General features: G+C 46.7%; 1 protein-coding gene across 2 annotated transcripts in view; it reads right to left on the bottom strand.

Annotated features, from left to right (window-relative positions):
* INSC (INSC spindle orientation adaptor protein) overlaps positions 1 to 14,755 on the bottom strand; it is a 120,878-nt gene extending 106,123 nt beyond the window's left edge. For both annotated transcript variants that reach the window (XM_059929571.1, XM_059929572.1), the window contains exon 1: positions 14,694 to 14,755. The gene's annotated coding sequence lies outside the window, so the exon portion shown is untranslated. The remainder of the gene's footprint in view (positions 1 to 14,693) is intronic.
* Between the last annotated feature and the right edge of the window lie 910 nt (positions 14,756 to 15,665).

Here is a 15,665-nt window from a genome sequence, read left to right as displayed (position 1 = left end):
AGACTCAATGTAATCCCCATCAAAAATCTAATGGTGGGCTTCCCTGGTGGCACAGTGGTTGAGAATCTGCCTGCCAATGTGGGGGACACGGGTTTGAGCCCTGGTCTGGGAGGATCCCATGTGCCGCGGAGCGACTGGGCCCGTGAGCCACAACTGCTGAGCCTGCGCGTCTGGAGCTTGTGCTCCACAACGGGAGAGGCTGCGATGGTGAGAGGCCCGCGCACCGCGATGAAGAGTGGCTCCCACTTGCCACGACTAGAGAAAGCCCTCGCACAGAAGCAAGGACCCAGCACAGCCAGAAATAGGTATGAATAAATAAATAAATTAAATTTTTAAAAAAATCTAATGGCATTTTTAACAGAAATTTTTAAAAAAATCCTAACATTCATATAACACTACAAAAGACCCCAAATAGCCAAAGCAATATTGAGAAAGAAGAACAAAGCTGGAAGCATCACACTTTCAGATTTCCAACTATACTACAAAGCTATAGCATCAAAACCATATGGGACTAGCGTAAAAACAGACACATAGACCAATGGAAAAGAATCAAGAACCCAGAAATAAACCCCTGCATATATGGTCAACTAATATTTGACAAGGAAGCCAAGAATACTCAAACGAGAAAAGAGAGTTTCTTCAATAAATGGTACTGGGAAAACTGGATATTCATATGCAAGAGAATGAAATTGGACCCCTACATTTTACCACTCACAAAAATTAACTCAAAATGAATTAAAAATTTAAATGTCTTGTAAAGCAATTATACTCCAATAAAGATGTTAAAAAAAAAAATTTAAATGTCAGTCCTAAAACTCTAAACCTCCTAGGATAAAAGTCCCTTGACACTGGTCTTGGCAATGACTTTTTGGATCTGACACCAAAAGCATAAGCAACAGAAGTAAAAATAAACAAGTGGGACTATATCAAACAAAAAGTTTCTGAACAGCAAAAGAAACAAGTGAAAGGCAACCTACAGGAAACTGGGAAAAATATTTGCAAACCATTTAACTGCTAAGGGGTTAATATCCAAAATATATAAGAAGCTCATACAGCTCAATAACAAAACAAAACAAAACAAAAAACTAATTGAAAAAATGGTCAGAGGGCTTGAATAGACATTTTTCCAAAGAAGACATACAAATGACCAACAAGTATATGAAAGGTATTTAATGCCAATCATCAGGAAGTGCAAATCAAAATCACAATGAGATATCACCTCATACCTGTTAGAATGGTTATTATCAAAAAGACAAGATACAAGCGCTGGTGAGGATGTGGAGAAAGGGAACCACTGTGCACTATTAGTGGAAATGTAAATTGGTGTAGCCACTATGGAAAACAGTATGAAGTTTTCTCAAAAAAATTCAAAATAGAACTACCATGTGATCCAGCAATTCCACTTCTAGGTATGTCTGAAGGAGATGAAATCACTATCTCCAAGAGATATCTGCACCCCTATATTCCTTGCAGCATTATTCGCCATAGCTAAGACATGGAAACAACCTAAGTGTCCTTCAATGAATGAATGGATAAAGAAAGAAAGAAAAAGAAAAGAAAAAAAAAATATATAATACACATATATATCACAATGGGATATTATTCAGCCATAAAAAAAGAAGGAAATCCTGCCATCTGTGACAACATAGATAGCCTCTGAGAGCATTATGCAAAGTGTCATATAGAGAAAGACAAACACTGTATAACCTCATTTATATGTAGAATCTAAAAAAGCTGAACTATAGAAACAGAAAGTAGATTGGTGGTTGCCCGGGGCTGAGGGTTAGTGCATATGGGGAGATATTGATTGAAGGGTACAAATTCTCAGTTATAATATGATTAAGTTCTGGAGAGTTAATGTATGCATGGTGACTATAGTTTACAATACTGTATTGTATATTTGAAAGTTGCTAAGAAAGTATTGAATAGATCTTCAAAGTTTTCACCACATGAATAAAAAGGTAACCATGTGTGGTGATAGATGCATAACTAACCCTATTGTGGTAATCACTTCACAATAAATATGTATATCAACTGATCACATTATACACCTTAAACTTATAAAATGCTATATGTCAATTACAGCTCAATAAAGCTGGGAGAAAAAGGAAAAAAAAAAAAAAAGAAAGACCTGGGCTTTGCCGGATACCCACCACCCTGCTAAAATAGTCTACGGCAGACAAGAACACAGGATCATCAGTGAGAAAGCTGCTGCAGAGGGCCTACTTTTTGCCCTGACCTGCCTTTGCATAAGCAGGCAGAGTGGCCAGCACAGCCCCTCACTACTGTGCCTGGGTTGGGTGGGCTGCCCCAGGCTAAGAACACTTCAGCCTACATGGTACAGGTATGCGGGGGCAGATGCTGTCATCCTGGTACTTGTGCCACCTCATGAACACTACAACCCCCATCCCATGCAGCCTTTAGAACTCCCTTTCCAAACCCAAAGGGTAGCACAAAAGAACATAAGCCAACAGCCAAGAAACCTGCAACCTCATCTCAGCTCTGCCAGCAACTAACTTTGTGAAATTCATCAAACTACTTAACCTCTCTGGGCCTCTTTTTTCAAATGCAAACTGGAAATAATATATCTTTGATTACCTGGCACAGTTGTTATAAAGGCTGAAATACAACTAGAAGATTACACTGCTTTGTATCCCTATACAAGGTCATAAAAATAAGAGGGATTTTGTTAGTCAGTATGGAAATAAGAGCCTCTTAAAAGAACCAAAGGCGGAATTTCAGGCAAAGTAAAAGAGACCTGGGCGAGGATAGAAATCTCAAAGTTAGGGTCTTAACCAAAATTCCTTTTAGTATTATGTAAGCAAGTTACATGGAATATCATAGGACAGGTCCTCAGGAACCCTCTTTTCCAAACCTGTGGTTCATGAAAAGGAAACTGAGGTTCAGAGAGGGCAAAAGACTTGCCCAAGTCACAGAGTAAATTTGTACCTAAACCCAGACTAGAATCCAAGTTTCTTCTTCCCTTCCTCTCAGGTTCTGTTCAAAACCTGGCCTAGTCCACGATGCTACCTTCGAGAGGGTGATGACCCCACACCTGAAGAAAACCCCACTGCCTCCCCCAGGACATTCACTGAGGGATGCCAAACTCAGGACACTTATTTTCCTGGGTCTACAGGTTCAGTGTGCTGATGCGTATAACTCATTCCGCTCTGGAAATCCCTCTGCCAGCGCCATAGTGCAAGACAAACAGATGGTGTTGACCAAGAGCTTAAGAACCAATTACTCATCCAGCACAGATGCAGGGGTCTGGGCTGGCAGGAGCTATAGCTTGAATCCCTCTGACTTTTCAGGAAACTGTCTCCAGCTCAGCCCCCCTACCCCCTGACTAGGATCCTGGATGTGAGGATGGAAGCACAGCAAAGGACAATTCCATCTGAAATCCTGCTGTTAAGTCATAGACTTCTGCATGCTGTGGGGAAAGAACAGGACCTCTTCTTAAAACTGTGGCCTTCAGCTCCTTGGGACAGCAGGGTTGGGCTGAAAACAAGTGGGTTTGGTGAAATCGCTGGGGGCCCAGCTGCAGGCCAGACCAAGCACTGCACTTTCACCCCAAACATGCATCCCAGGTGCCCAGCTAGCGGCTGTGAAACCTCCTGTGGGCTGCTCTCTCAAGCTGGGCAGGGCCTCTCTCTCTTGCAGCGGCCTCAGGCCCAGAACACCCAGCCCCTCACCACACCTGTCACCTCTCCCTCTGGCAGGCACCCTTGTGACAGCAGCCCCCACACTCTCTCACATCCATGGTCCCTTTGCCGAGGGCTGTGAGTATGACTGAGGTAGAGATGGTCGCAGGCCAGGCCACATGAGTGCATGAGGGAGATCCAAAGCCCGGCTCTCTCCTACTCACAGGCAGCTCCTGCTCCCACATCTGAGACCAGTCTAACATCAGCCTCGGTCCAGGTCAAGAGAGCATCTGCTCTGCATCAGGCTGCAGCTAGATGATAGAGAAGTCGATGAAAAAAACAATTTCCTTTTTCTTAGAATTTCCTCTTCCACTGAAAGATTTATATATAAATGTGTAATTAAATAAGACATAGTAAGTCCTCCAAGATGAGTTCAAATAAGATGCTTGACCTTTCTCTGCCACACATGCTCTATATGGCCTTGGACAATTTATGCCCCTTTTCTGGGCTTCCAATTTCCCATCTGTGAGAGGAGAGGGCTGGATTAGATAAGCTCTCCTCTGAACCAAATGTTCCTACAATCCAAGGACCCCCTCCCCAGAAGCTTCTAAAATAGTCATTTGTGGCCAGAGATGAGACCCAAACTCTTTTCTCCAGCTTGCTCTGCCCCAGAACCCAGGCTGCTCTGTGTTCTTTGCTCAAAGACAGCTTTGAGTTACAGGAGACATCTAGGGTTTTGTCCCGATGATGACCACTCACATCACCTGCCGCTTCTGTCGGCCATTATAGCCCCTACATCACTGTATCCCTGCCTGCTGTGCATCTGGGACCACCCAGCGTTCCCCCCAGCCTCAGGGTCCTTGGTGGCCATAAGGCCAAGCAGGCTCACCCAAGGCAATTGTCTTCTTGCTGGCTGCCCAGTCCCCAGCCTATTCTAATATTAGTTTCAGCCGCTTAAAACACAGCTCTCATTGTGACATCTCGCTGAAAATCTATTATGTCTCCCCAGTGTCCCTCAACTCAGGTCTGAACTCCTTAGCCTGGCACTCATGACTCTCCAGACCCTGTTTCCAGCCTACCCTGCCTCTTTGGGCCTTACCAAACTGTCCTTCCCGACATGTCCCTTATGTTCACGCTTCAAGGCAAGTTCCCTGCTATTCTTCAGGACTGACTTGCTGTCCCCACACATCAAGATTCAGCTTAAACGCGGCCTCCCCCTAGAAGCTTACTCTGACCCCCCAGACCACAGGACACCCAGAATCCTGAAGTTCTGACTGCTCCTCCCCCCAGTATTCACATAGCTTGCCCTTCCACTGCCTCCTGGCCTCTGTTTAAATATCTGCATATCAGAGAGAACCTCTTGACCCGGTATAAATGTACAAGTCCCCTCCTACCCTTGGAACCCCCTTACCATTCTTTATATTTCTCCACAGCACTCAACACCACTTTGCATATATCAACCTGTTTACTATCTTCCCACATCAGAAAGCAATTCTACTCGGGCATGTGTTTTGCTCACTGCTGTATCTCCAGTGCCTAGAACAATGCCTGGCATAGAGTAGGTGCTAAGTAGATCGTTGTTGAATGAATGAGTGAGAGAGGGAATGAGTGAATGAGTCTGTAACTTAGATCCTGGGCATCTTCGGGCACTTTTCCAAGGTGCTCTTATCTGATGTGGCTGCCATTGTCCTATGTCTGCTCAGCCCCAACCCTGTCTGATGTCACGGCAGATGGACAGCGCCCATTCTGTGGGGCTCTTTGTAAATGACAAACCTCAGAGAACTGAAAGAGCAGCTTCCGGAGGGGTGGGGCCAGGATTAGTCTACTGCCTGGTTTCTAAATGCCACATTTTAAATCCCACTGTCCCGCCTTCCCCCCAGCCTCTCTGCAAATTCCACAGGGTTAAAAGGGCAATCCTGGTAGAAAATGAAGAAGAAAACAAAAGTGTCCTCTTCTCCATGGTGGGGCTCATGGGCAGCTGTGTCTCTCTTTCCCTTTCAAGCCTGAGCCCCAAGTATCTCTGCAGAGCCCAGCTACCACCTTCTACCTCTCTGAGCAAGGAACTTAATTCCTAAGCTCTCATCACCATTGAAAGAGGGGACGGGACACTAGAAAAGCAGGAGGTGAAATAAGAGGAGCAGTTGGTGTGGTGGCATCTCTCTCTCTTCCTGGTAACACCCTGCAAGCACACACGGCCTTCGACCAGTAAAGTGACACCTCCCCACCCTGACGTCTCCTCATCTGGGCTCCTGGGCTGTGAGGACCATATGAAAGAGGGATGAAGAAGAGGGCGGGGAGGGTGACTCATCAGCCTTGAGTCCTGCTACAGATCCAACATAAACTCTTGTTTGTGGATGGATACTTGTGGTTGGGCGGGTAAGTGACTGAGTGAAGGCGAAACAGATATTGAACGAGTGAGTGAGGAATGCAGGAGTGAGTGAGCTGGAGTGACTACTGGCATCTTTGCAAGGAGAGCTCACTGGACTTAGTAAGACCCTCTCTGAATTCTCTTTTAGGCCTATATCTAGTGCAGTCTCAGGGGTGGGGAGAAGGTTGGCAATTCCTGACCCATGTGAATCATGCACGTAACTCTCAAGTTCCAAGGAGCCTTCATAAATGTTTGTTAAATCCTTCGTAGCAGCCAAGGAGCCAGGTCAAACCACCTGGAGGCCCCTCAGATCTCCTGTATCCTCTACAAACCAGAAAGGGGGGTACAGCTCAGGGATGCCATGTGATTTAGCTATCTTCTCCAGGAGCTCCTTAGAATTGCCCAGGAATTAGCTGTCACCTATCACCAGTCCCCTCAAAGCTCTTGAATGACAGTCTAATTTGTTTGCCCAGAAGACGGTTAGATGTTTGGGGGGGGCAGACGTGGTTGAGAGGTACCTCAAATGTAACATGTCCTAAAATGAATTATCTTTCTCCCCAAATCTACTTCTCCCCTAGAATTTTTATTCTACTGAATGGCACCACCAGCTGGTTGCTCAGCTGATAAAACTTCATTCATTCATTCATTCATCCATCCAACAAATATTTGTGACATGTGTCAGTAACATGCTAACTACTAGGATAAAGCAATGAGCAAAACTCATCATCAAATAGGAAAAGTAAACATTAATTATCATGAAAAAATTGTAAATAAATGTAAAATCACAACTATGATAAAGCCTTGAAGGTGGTACATGGTGTTGTAAAGCCCTATAAAATGGGATTTGACCTAATCATGGAAGTGACAGCTGAGCTGAGAGCTGAGATATAAGTAGGAATTCAGTAGGTGAAGACACGAAGGAAGAGTGTTCTAAGCAGAAGAACAGCAAATGCAAAGGCCTGTGGCCTTGCCAACTGACAAGCCCAAGGGACTGAGACAAGGCCAGGAGAGAGGGTGAAGAAAGAGCTGGGTGAGAGGGTGTAGGAGTGGAGGCAGGGGTCAGACAAATTAGACTTTGTAGGCTTATTAAAGAGGTTGATCTTTAGCTTAAGATCAATAGGAAGCAACTGAAGTATTTTTAAGGAGGGAAATGACCTGAGTTGTGTTTTTTTTTTAAAAAAAAACTTTTTTTAAAAAATTAATTTATCTTATTTATTTTTGGCTGTGTTGGGTCTTTGTTGCTGCGCTCGGGCTTTCTCTAGCTGCGGCGAGCGGGGGCTACTCTTCGTTGTGGTGCACAGGCTTCTCATTGCTGTGGCTTCTCTTGTTGCAGAGCCCGGGCTCTAAGTGAGCAGGCTTCAGTAGTTGTGGCGCACGGGCTTAGCTGCTCCGTGGCATGTGGGATCTTCCCAGACCGGGGCTCGAACCCGTGTCCCCTGCATTGGCAGGTGGATTCTTAACCACTGCACCACCAGGGAAGCCCATGAGCTGTGTTTTAAAATACATTTGGCTGCTGTGTGACAACAAATTGGAGGGAGTATAAGTAGACCAGTTAGGAAGTTCTCACAGTAGTCTGGTAAGATGAAAATGGTGCCTTGAACTAGAGTGATACTGGTGGAGACGGAGAGAAGTGACGGATTGGGGAGAGATTTTCAAGAGAACATCAACAGACTTGGTGGTGGATTGTATATGAGCTTTGAGAGAGAAAGGTGTTGAAGATGATTGCCAGCTCTCTCTGACTTGTGCAGCTGTATAGATGAAGGAGCCATTCAATGAGATCTGAAATACCTGGAGAGGACCACATATGAATAGGACACTGCCGAGCAAGAATGCAGAAATTCCGTTTTGGACACACTCAGCTTGACAGACCTTGGAGATGTCTATCTCCCTCCTTTGTCTCTCTCACCTTCTGCATTCAACCAGCTACCTGATTCTACTTCCTCTCTTGCCTGTCTATTTCAGGTCCTTGTAATTATTTCCTAGATAATTGAAAGAATCTCCAGGCTCTCTCTCCTTCTAATCCATCCTTTCCACACTGTAGGTCTTTCTAAATGCCGCCGCCTCGAACAGTCCCTCCCTCACCACCCATCTAAACCACACTATCCTCTCACTCTCTGTCTCAATCACTTGAGTTTTTCTTTCTAAAAACCTATAATAATTTGTTTTATTTTTTTATTAAAGAAATAAATATGGACATATAAGTATATACCCTAGCTCTGTTTGCTAAGAGGGCATAAATGCAATGACACACCAGTAACAGGGAGCACATGTAGCCCCAGGTCTTGGTTTCTAATACTATTCTTCACTAAAAGGATCCAGGGCTCCTTGGAGAAATGACTAATTCCAGGGCTGGAGCAAGGAAAGAACAAAATGAGCCTGGAACATCTTGCTAGAGCAACAGTAACCAAATGCTCAGAGAATCATGGGGAAAAGTCAAAAGAAACAAGAGCCAGTCTGAGAACCTCCCACTGATCAAATCTTGTACATTTCGAACATCAAAATAAAATATACAAATTGATTAAACCCATTGAATAAATTAATTAAGAATTTATGAGTTCATAGTAATGAAGGAAGGGAGGAAAGGAGGGAGGGAGGAAGGGAGGAGAGAGATAAAGAGAAAGAGAGAAAGAAAGGGAGAAGGGAAAGATCTTTCCTACAGAAAAATGCCAACTAATAAATACAGAAGAAACGATGGATTCAAAAGTATCAATGATGATAAAATTAGTGATTAAACGTTTGATGAGGAACAGGATGTTTACAAAACCTCGAAGTATCTCTCCACAAATTACTTATTGATTACTAAGGGGAAAACAGTAATTTCACAGGAGAAACTGGTGAACGTCACCTCAAGCAAGTGACGAAAGCTTCCATCACCAGCACTGGGACAGTCCCCACAGCCTGTGCTTGCTGGTATGCTAACCTCACTTCATCGTACTCCTGCCCAACATGCATAGCTTGAATCCAGTCATGTAGAACCATCAGATAAACCCAAATGGAGGGATATTCAACATAATAACTGGCCTATACCATTCAAAACACAAAGGTCAAGAAAGATAAAGCAGAGGAATTGCTCTGGATTAAAGAAGACTGAGGAGACATGATAACAAAATGCCATCTGTGGCTTGGACCCTGAACGGGGCGAGGGAGACAGGAGAGCTATAGAGACATTATTGGGACACAATTGTATTGTAGTAAGAGTATATCTTTTTTTTAAGGAAATACACACTTAAGTATTTACGGGCAAAGAGGCACCATGTCTCCGATTTACTCTTAAACTGATCAGAAATATGAATATTTTATAGGTATTCTTATACATGTATGTATTCATATATACGTATACATGATAAAACCATAAATATATAATTATAATAAATGAACAATAAAGTATAAATTATACAGATAATTGAAATATACATAAATAATAAAAAATAATGTATTTTTATATTGTTGGAGAGAGAAGGAATGAAAAAAAATGAAGTAAATGCAGTGTCTTGTAATCAATTAAGGGATACAGATAAAGATGGATTTCTTTTACCAGTCTTGCAAATTTTCATTAATTTGATATGATATCAAAATTAAAGGTGACATAAAATTGTTTGTTTTTATGTTTGCTGAATGAATAAGTGAGCCCATATCCAACCATGACCCTCCCCAGCTTAAAATACCTCAGGGGCTGCCCACAACTGTCATGATAAAAATCAAAACACCTCAGCACAGCCATCAAGGCCTGACACTCGACAGCCCTTTGTAAAGTCTCCCATCTCTCTCTCATCAATACTGACCAGTACCCTCACTGCCTCAAGTCCCCCAAGCTTACCACACGAGGCAACATTTCTGTGCCTTCGCATGTGCTGGTCTCTCAGCCTAGAAAGCCCTCCTCTTATCCTCCTGGAATCTTCCTGTTATCTTTCCAGATCCAGACCAGGAATTTTCACCTCTGGTAAGGCCTCCCTGATTGCCCCAGTTAGGGGTGACACTTCCTTTTCTGATAAACTAATACCTGCCATGATCATGTCCCACAGACAGGCTTGTCACTGTTTGTTCACAATCCTGTCTTGCCTTGAGGACTGGGATATTCCCAACACCTGTATGCCCAGTGCTCTGCACGGGCCCTGGCACATGACAGGATCTCAGTTAATACTACAGCATGGATACATGAAAAATAGTGACTAAACTTTCTGCATCCTCCAAGAGAGCTCCCTGACTTCAGTCTCTTTCACGATCCTCAAAAAATACAGAAGAATACGGGAAATTAGTTCTTCTAATTTTATGCATGAGGAAAGTGAGGCCCAGAGAGGGTAAGAGAAAACAATGTACCCAGAGGCTGAGCTAGAGCTGGAATCCAGATCTCTTGCCATCAGCCCAGTGTTCTTTCCGAGAAGGTAGGTGGGACAAGAAGGAAGAATATGTCATTTACAGTTGACCTGTTCTATGCTGGACACTACACTTCAATAAACTTTCCAGTGCTAGCATCACCACTGCATCATAAGGAACCCCTTTTTACAGACGTGGAAACAGGCTCCGAGTCAGATCTGTCTGACAGCAAAGCCCGTGCTCTTTTCTCTGCACATTGCCAGTATATACAGCCCACCTCTGACCCTCCATCAGAGGCAACAAGATGGCCTGAGTCAATCGTTCTGTCCCTCGACCATGTCTTTTAAACCAGCACCACACACAGACCCACAATGCAGCCCACACCCCCAGACGACAGGCTGCATTTCACATGGTTTCCAAACCCAGGATATTTGGTTTGTAAGACAAAACCTCCATTTCTCCAGCAGAAAGTGAACACTATACACAATTACCCAGCCAAATTGCTGACGCCTAGACACTGCCTCACGCCGAACAGGGTCTGGTCTGCCCAGAGACATCCTCAGAGGATCCAGGACTCCCCCAGAGCTTGGCACTGAGGGCACCATGTAGCAGGAAGAGAGGAGGGACTGGGCTGGCTGGATCACAGTGTCTGGGTGTAGGCTCAGTCCCCAGAGATTGCTCCAGGGAAGAAGTGAAGACACAGAAGCCCACCCCAAGGGAGTGGCTGGCAGGGAGGGGGCGGGCTTGGCAAGGGCATCCCTGCCCGGCCTAGGAGGCCTTCCCCACCCCACCCCTGCTTCCCACAGAGCAGCAGTCTCCATCTGAGGCTGGAAAGGCCAGTGATGCTGATGATATTCAGGTCCTAGAGCCAGAGAAGGCAAGCCCTCAGCTCTTCCCCAGTTGGCCCAAAGGCCTGGACTTCTCTGCTTTCAGGGCCTTTGAACTGGGGAGTGGTCAGTGGACCACAGACCACAGTCTTCACCACAGACTCCAGCATCAGACAGACCTGGGATGAAATTGTTGCTGGCTCTGACCTTGGGCTAATCATTTAACCTTGCTGTGTTTCAGTTTCCCTATCTTTAAAATAGCAGCGCCTGTCTCCCAGCGTTGTTCCAGAGGTTTCCTGAAACAAAAGATGCAAAGAGCCTAACAAGGGGGTTGGCCCTTAGTAGACACTAAAAAATGTGAGTAACCGTGAGTAAGCCTTCCCCCACAGAAGTTCTGACTGCCTCACCCAGTGCTCTCTTGCTGGATTTTAAACCTGTTTTCACTTGGTTGAGCTTAAAGTCCAGGGAACACCCAGAATCCTCAGCAGAGATGCAATCAAGTCTTAGTCTTACCTTTTTGAGGTGGCATTTACCTGGGAAGGTACAAACCCGTCACCCGCACCAACCCACCAGCACACCACCCGGTGCCAGGCATCTCCTGGGGCCTCAGGCCAATGATTTCTCCTCCCCTTTGTAACCAAGTGCTTCTGGGAGGATTAATCTTGAACATGGGAAACAGCTGCCAGCATCGGGTGACTTAATGCATACTGAGAAGCAAGATCTCAACACAGTGCCTGAAAGCCCACCACGAGAGTCCTTGTAAGTAATCTTTAGTGCTAAGCATTGCCCCCCACTCCTCCCCTCTCCAAATACTAATAGCCTTGGGCAGGCTAAAAGAATCAGTCTTAGAGTAAATTAGTTAGGGGTCTCGCCAACTTTGCAGTGTGGCTACAGCCCTGTCCTGCATTCAGATGACCCTGGTGACACACATCTCTTGCAGATAAGAGGTGACAATTGACTTTCTGGCCACGTGGCAGACTTGAGAGCCCCTCATGGGGAAAAGGAAAAACTGAGCACTAGCCTATAGCCTCACAGATCCAGGGGAGGGGGCAGAAGGGCCCTTCGTGTGTGCCCATGCTCCTCATCCTGAGCTCTGGCTCCAAAAGGTCCATCCCTGATCACAGACCATGTGGTCCACATGGTCTCCTCTGAGGGAGGCAGAGCTTAGGTCCAAGAGACACAGACCTCTCAGCAGAGCCCTGAGCCTAGGCGGGGTCACATGAGGAAGGGGTGGCCATAGGGCCAGGGCCAGGCATAGGGCAGGGGTCAAACTCCTTCGGGCACCCAGACACTCATGCTTTTGAGACAGGGAGAAGCTGGCAGTTGAAGCAGTCAGAGGAGGGGACGTTTATCAATGGCCCAATTCATTCACAACAATCCCCATTGTCTGAGCCAGCACAGAGATGGGCATTTTCTCCCAGAGCTGCTGGGAAGAAAAGCCCCAAGACATGGTCACAAATCAGAGCCCCAAAATACAGAAGCCAAAATTGAGACATATGGTTTGAAAACCAGATGAAATATTTGAAATTGGAGATGTTCCCCCCAAATCCATGCAACCTCATCTCATCCTCAGAGACCAATAGAATGCTTAATTGCTGATTGTTCATTTATTTATTCTGATCTCTTTCTATGAAGGATGTAGGAGTTTACAGTTAAAGATGGGTATACTATAAAGTTATTAAAGCAGAAATTAAAAGTCAAAGCCATGGTTCCAACGAACACATTTACTAGGATGAAGCAATATGATGAACTAAGATCTTCCTGGCAGCCAGAGTAAGAAGGGAAACACACAGGTGACGTCATGAGCTCAGCAGTCACACAGACCTGTAGAAATTCCTTGAGCACTCTAAGCTTCAATTTCCTTGTCAGAGGGAAAAAAAAAATGGGACTATTAACCTAATAAGGTTGCTTGCTATGAAAAGTAAATGAAATAAAGCATGTATTATAGATTCAATAAATAGTGGTTGTTAATATTACCATTTTGGGGGTTGTCATTATTACCATTTTGGGGGTTGTCTGATTTCTCTTTTAAATTGGAACTATGTTACCTTAATAGGGTTGCCTTGATGCTCTATGAGTCCTAATTGTTGCTCTGAAATTCTGATTGGTAGGTATATGTATTTGATGAACTAAAACTGGGGAACCCGCCTGGGATTCACAGTGGGTACCTCATTTTTCCACTGGAAAGGAGCAAAGCAAAGGCTCTCCCTTTCAGCCTCGCCTGCAGATGGGAGACTCAAAACAGGGTTGACTAAAACCAAAAAAGAGAAGAAATCAGCCCAGCTCAACTCACTTCTCCTGCCTGTCAGATGACTGTCTGGGCCCAGCCCACAGAAGGCTCACTGCTTTTCTGCTGCAGGGGGAATCCAGAGAATAAACTAGAGCGTGGAGCAAATTACAGGTGCTGAGCTCTGCCTCAGATCCCAGACTGGCCCTGCTTGCTTTGCCAGACAGTCCTTTTCACTTCTAAAAAGGTAAGACTACTCCAAGAGCACCCTCAGTTCCAGATCAAATGGGACACTCTGAAGGCATTGTATCAACATCTGCCCTGACCCCCCAGCCAAAGCCCCCGGCTTAAGATATTTCCTACTAAAGCCAGTTTCTTAGATTTGTCCAAGGTGCCACATGTAGGCTAAAGGGGACCGAAAAGGGGGCCTAAAAGGCTGAGAGTGGGTCAAGCCAGGGGTGCATGTTTGTGCATATGCGTTTTGCCCACAGAGATACCTTTTGGATATGTGTCACTGTCCTCAGATGTACATACTGAAAGCAGGTGAGTGTTTACACGGCCCTCCTGTGATACAACGTGTGCAAGACTGGTGTGGGTGGCGGGAAGTTGTGCACACATGAGCAGCTGTGAGGGTGTGGGTGTGGGTGCCCTGTGAGTGTCTGTGTGTGGGCATGGCTGAGTGGTCCTCCCACCTCCCCCTGGAGTGACAGTGGGGCTGTCTCCAAGCTGTCTCCCCAACCCTGGCCAGTCAGCTAGGCTGGCTCAGACCCCCATTCACTCCAGTGTTGGCGCTGAACTCCTGCCCCGCTCAGAGTCCTGAGAAACCAAAGCCGAGTGACCCACAGAGAAGGCATCCCAGCTGGGGACAAGTCGGGTCACCCTAGAAAGTCTGAGTTCAGATAACACTCCTTATCCCCAGCTTGTCTTCATCTGCTCACTCACACGCATCCAGCCATCGGCTCATGCACCCACTCAGCCCCATGGAGCCTGCCTAAGACGCTCACCAATGCATATCCAGCGTACAGACACGGGGCAGCAAGGGCCACACAGACACACGTGCCACCTATGGGCGCACTCCAGGCCCACCTACACAGAAGTTCCCACACACATTGACACACTCACACCCTGGGACATATGCTAGAAAGTTCCCTATGCTCACATACCAGCCCAGACACACGTCCTCCCACTGGCGCTCGCTCCCACTCACAGGCACTCACACTGATACACTTACACCTACTATCCAAATAGTCACAAGCATGCTCTGTCCCGGACCGGGCTGGGCACCGAATCCAGCCCGGGGAGCGCCGCCTACTTACTCCGAGCGAGTGAGAGCGCGTGTGCGCGGCTGCATGCAGCGGCCAGGCCAGCGGCGGCAGGCACAGCTGGGGCTGCAGAGGCTGCGAGCAAGTGACCTGCTCGGTGGCCCAGCCCGAGGGCCGCCGGCTGCCCGCGCCCCACCCCGCTCTGCCCCCGCCCGCCGCTCCCGCCCGCCGCCGCAGGACCTCTGGCAGCAGTCCGCTCGCTGCCAAACCTCTGCCCCGCGTCAGCCACCGCTGCCTGCAGTCCCAGCCGGGCTGCGAGGCTCTTTTGGTGCCCCTGGCAGTGCAAACTTTGTGCTCTCAGCTGTGGGGAGCCCTGGAATGGGGACGCGGTCAAGTCTAATTAGAGACCTGGCTCACACGGGGCCGGGCGGGAGTCACGGCGGGTAAGCATCCCGGACCCTCAGAGCCGTCCCGGCCCTGATGCCCACATGTGCCCCACATGCCAACATCTGGAGAGGAAAGGGAGTGCGTTGGAACTGAAACAAAACAAGGAGGGGTTTGGGTGCGGTTCACAGGCTCTGCGGAGGGAGCGCTGAACTTTGAGCAGCCCCCAAACGCCCGGAATGCCACTTGGTTTATTGACCTCAGGTGCTTCCCTTTGGAACCTAAGTCGCTCACGTAAGATCGCTGACCTGCCAGAAAGGACAGAAGATGATTGCAGAGACTCGTTTTAACTTGGGGCACATCAAACTTCTGCTCTGGACTTAGTGTCAGATGGCTAAGTCTAGAGAAGAAGGCTGATTCCTACCCCAAAGCTCAGGAATGTCGCATTCCATCCAACCCCCTCCACCCTGCCATGAGTCATTCCCCACCAGGGGCGTGGAGTTCCTCTACCCACTCTGGGGGGTGGGCCACCAAGGAAGAGCAGACCCTAGCCTCCCTTGGGCACTGTTTCCAATTTTGAACCCGCTCATTGGCAGGAAGTTCTCCTTGGCATCTAACCTAAATCCCTCGTGTGCAACTACT

This window comes from Balaenoptera ricei, chromosome 8 (genome assembly GCF_028023285.1).
Source record: "Balaenoptera ricei isolate mBalRic1 chromosome 8, mBalRic1.hap2, whole genome shotgun sequence".
Lineage (NCBI taxonomy): Eukaryota > Metazoa > Chordata > Mammalia > Artiodactyla > Balaenopteridae > Balaenoptera > Balaenoptera ricei.
Note: the sequence above shows the minus strand (reverse complement) of the source record. Positions and strands in the feature narration are given on the sequence as shown.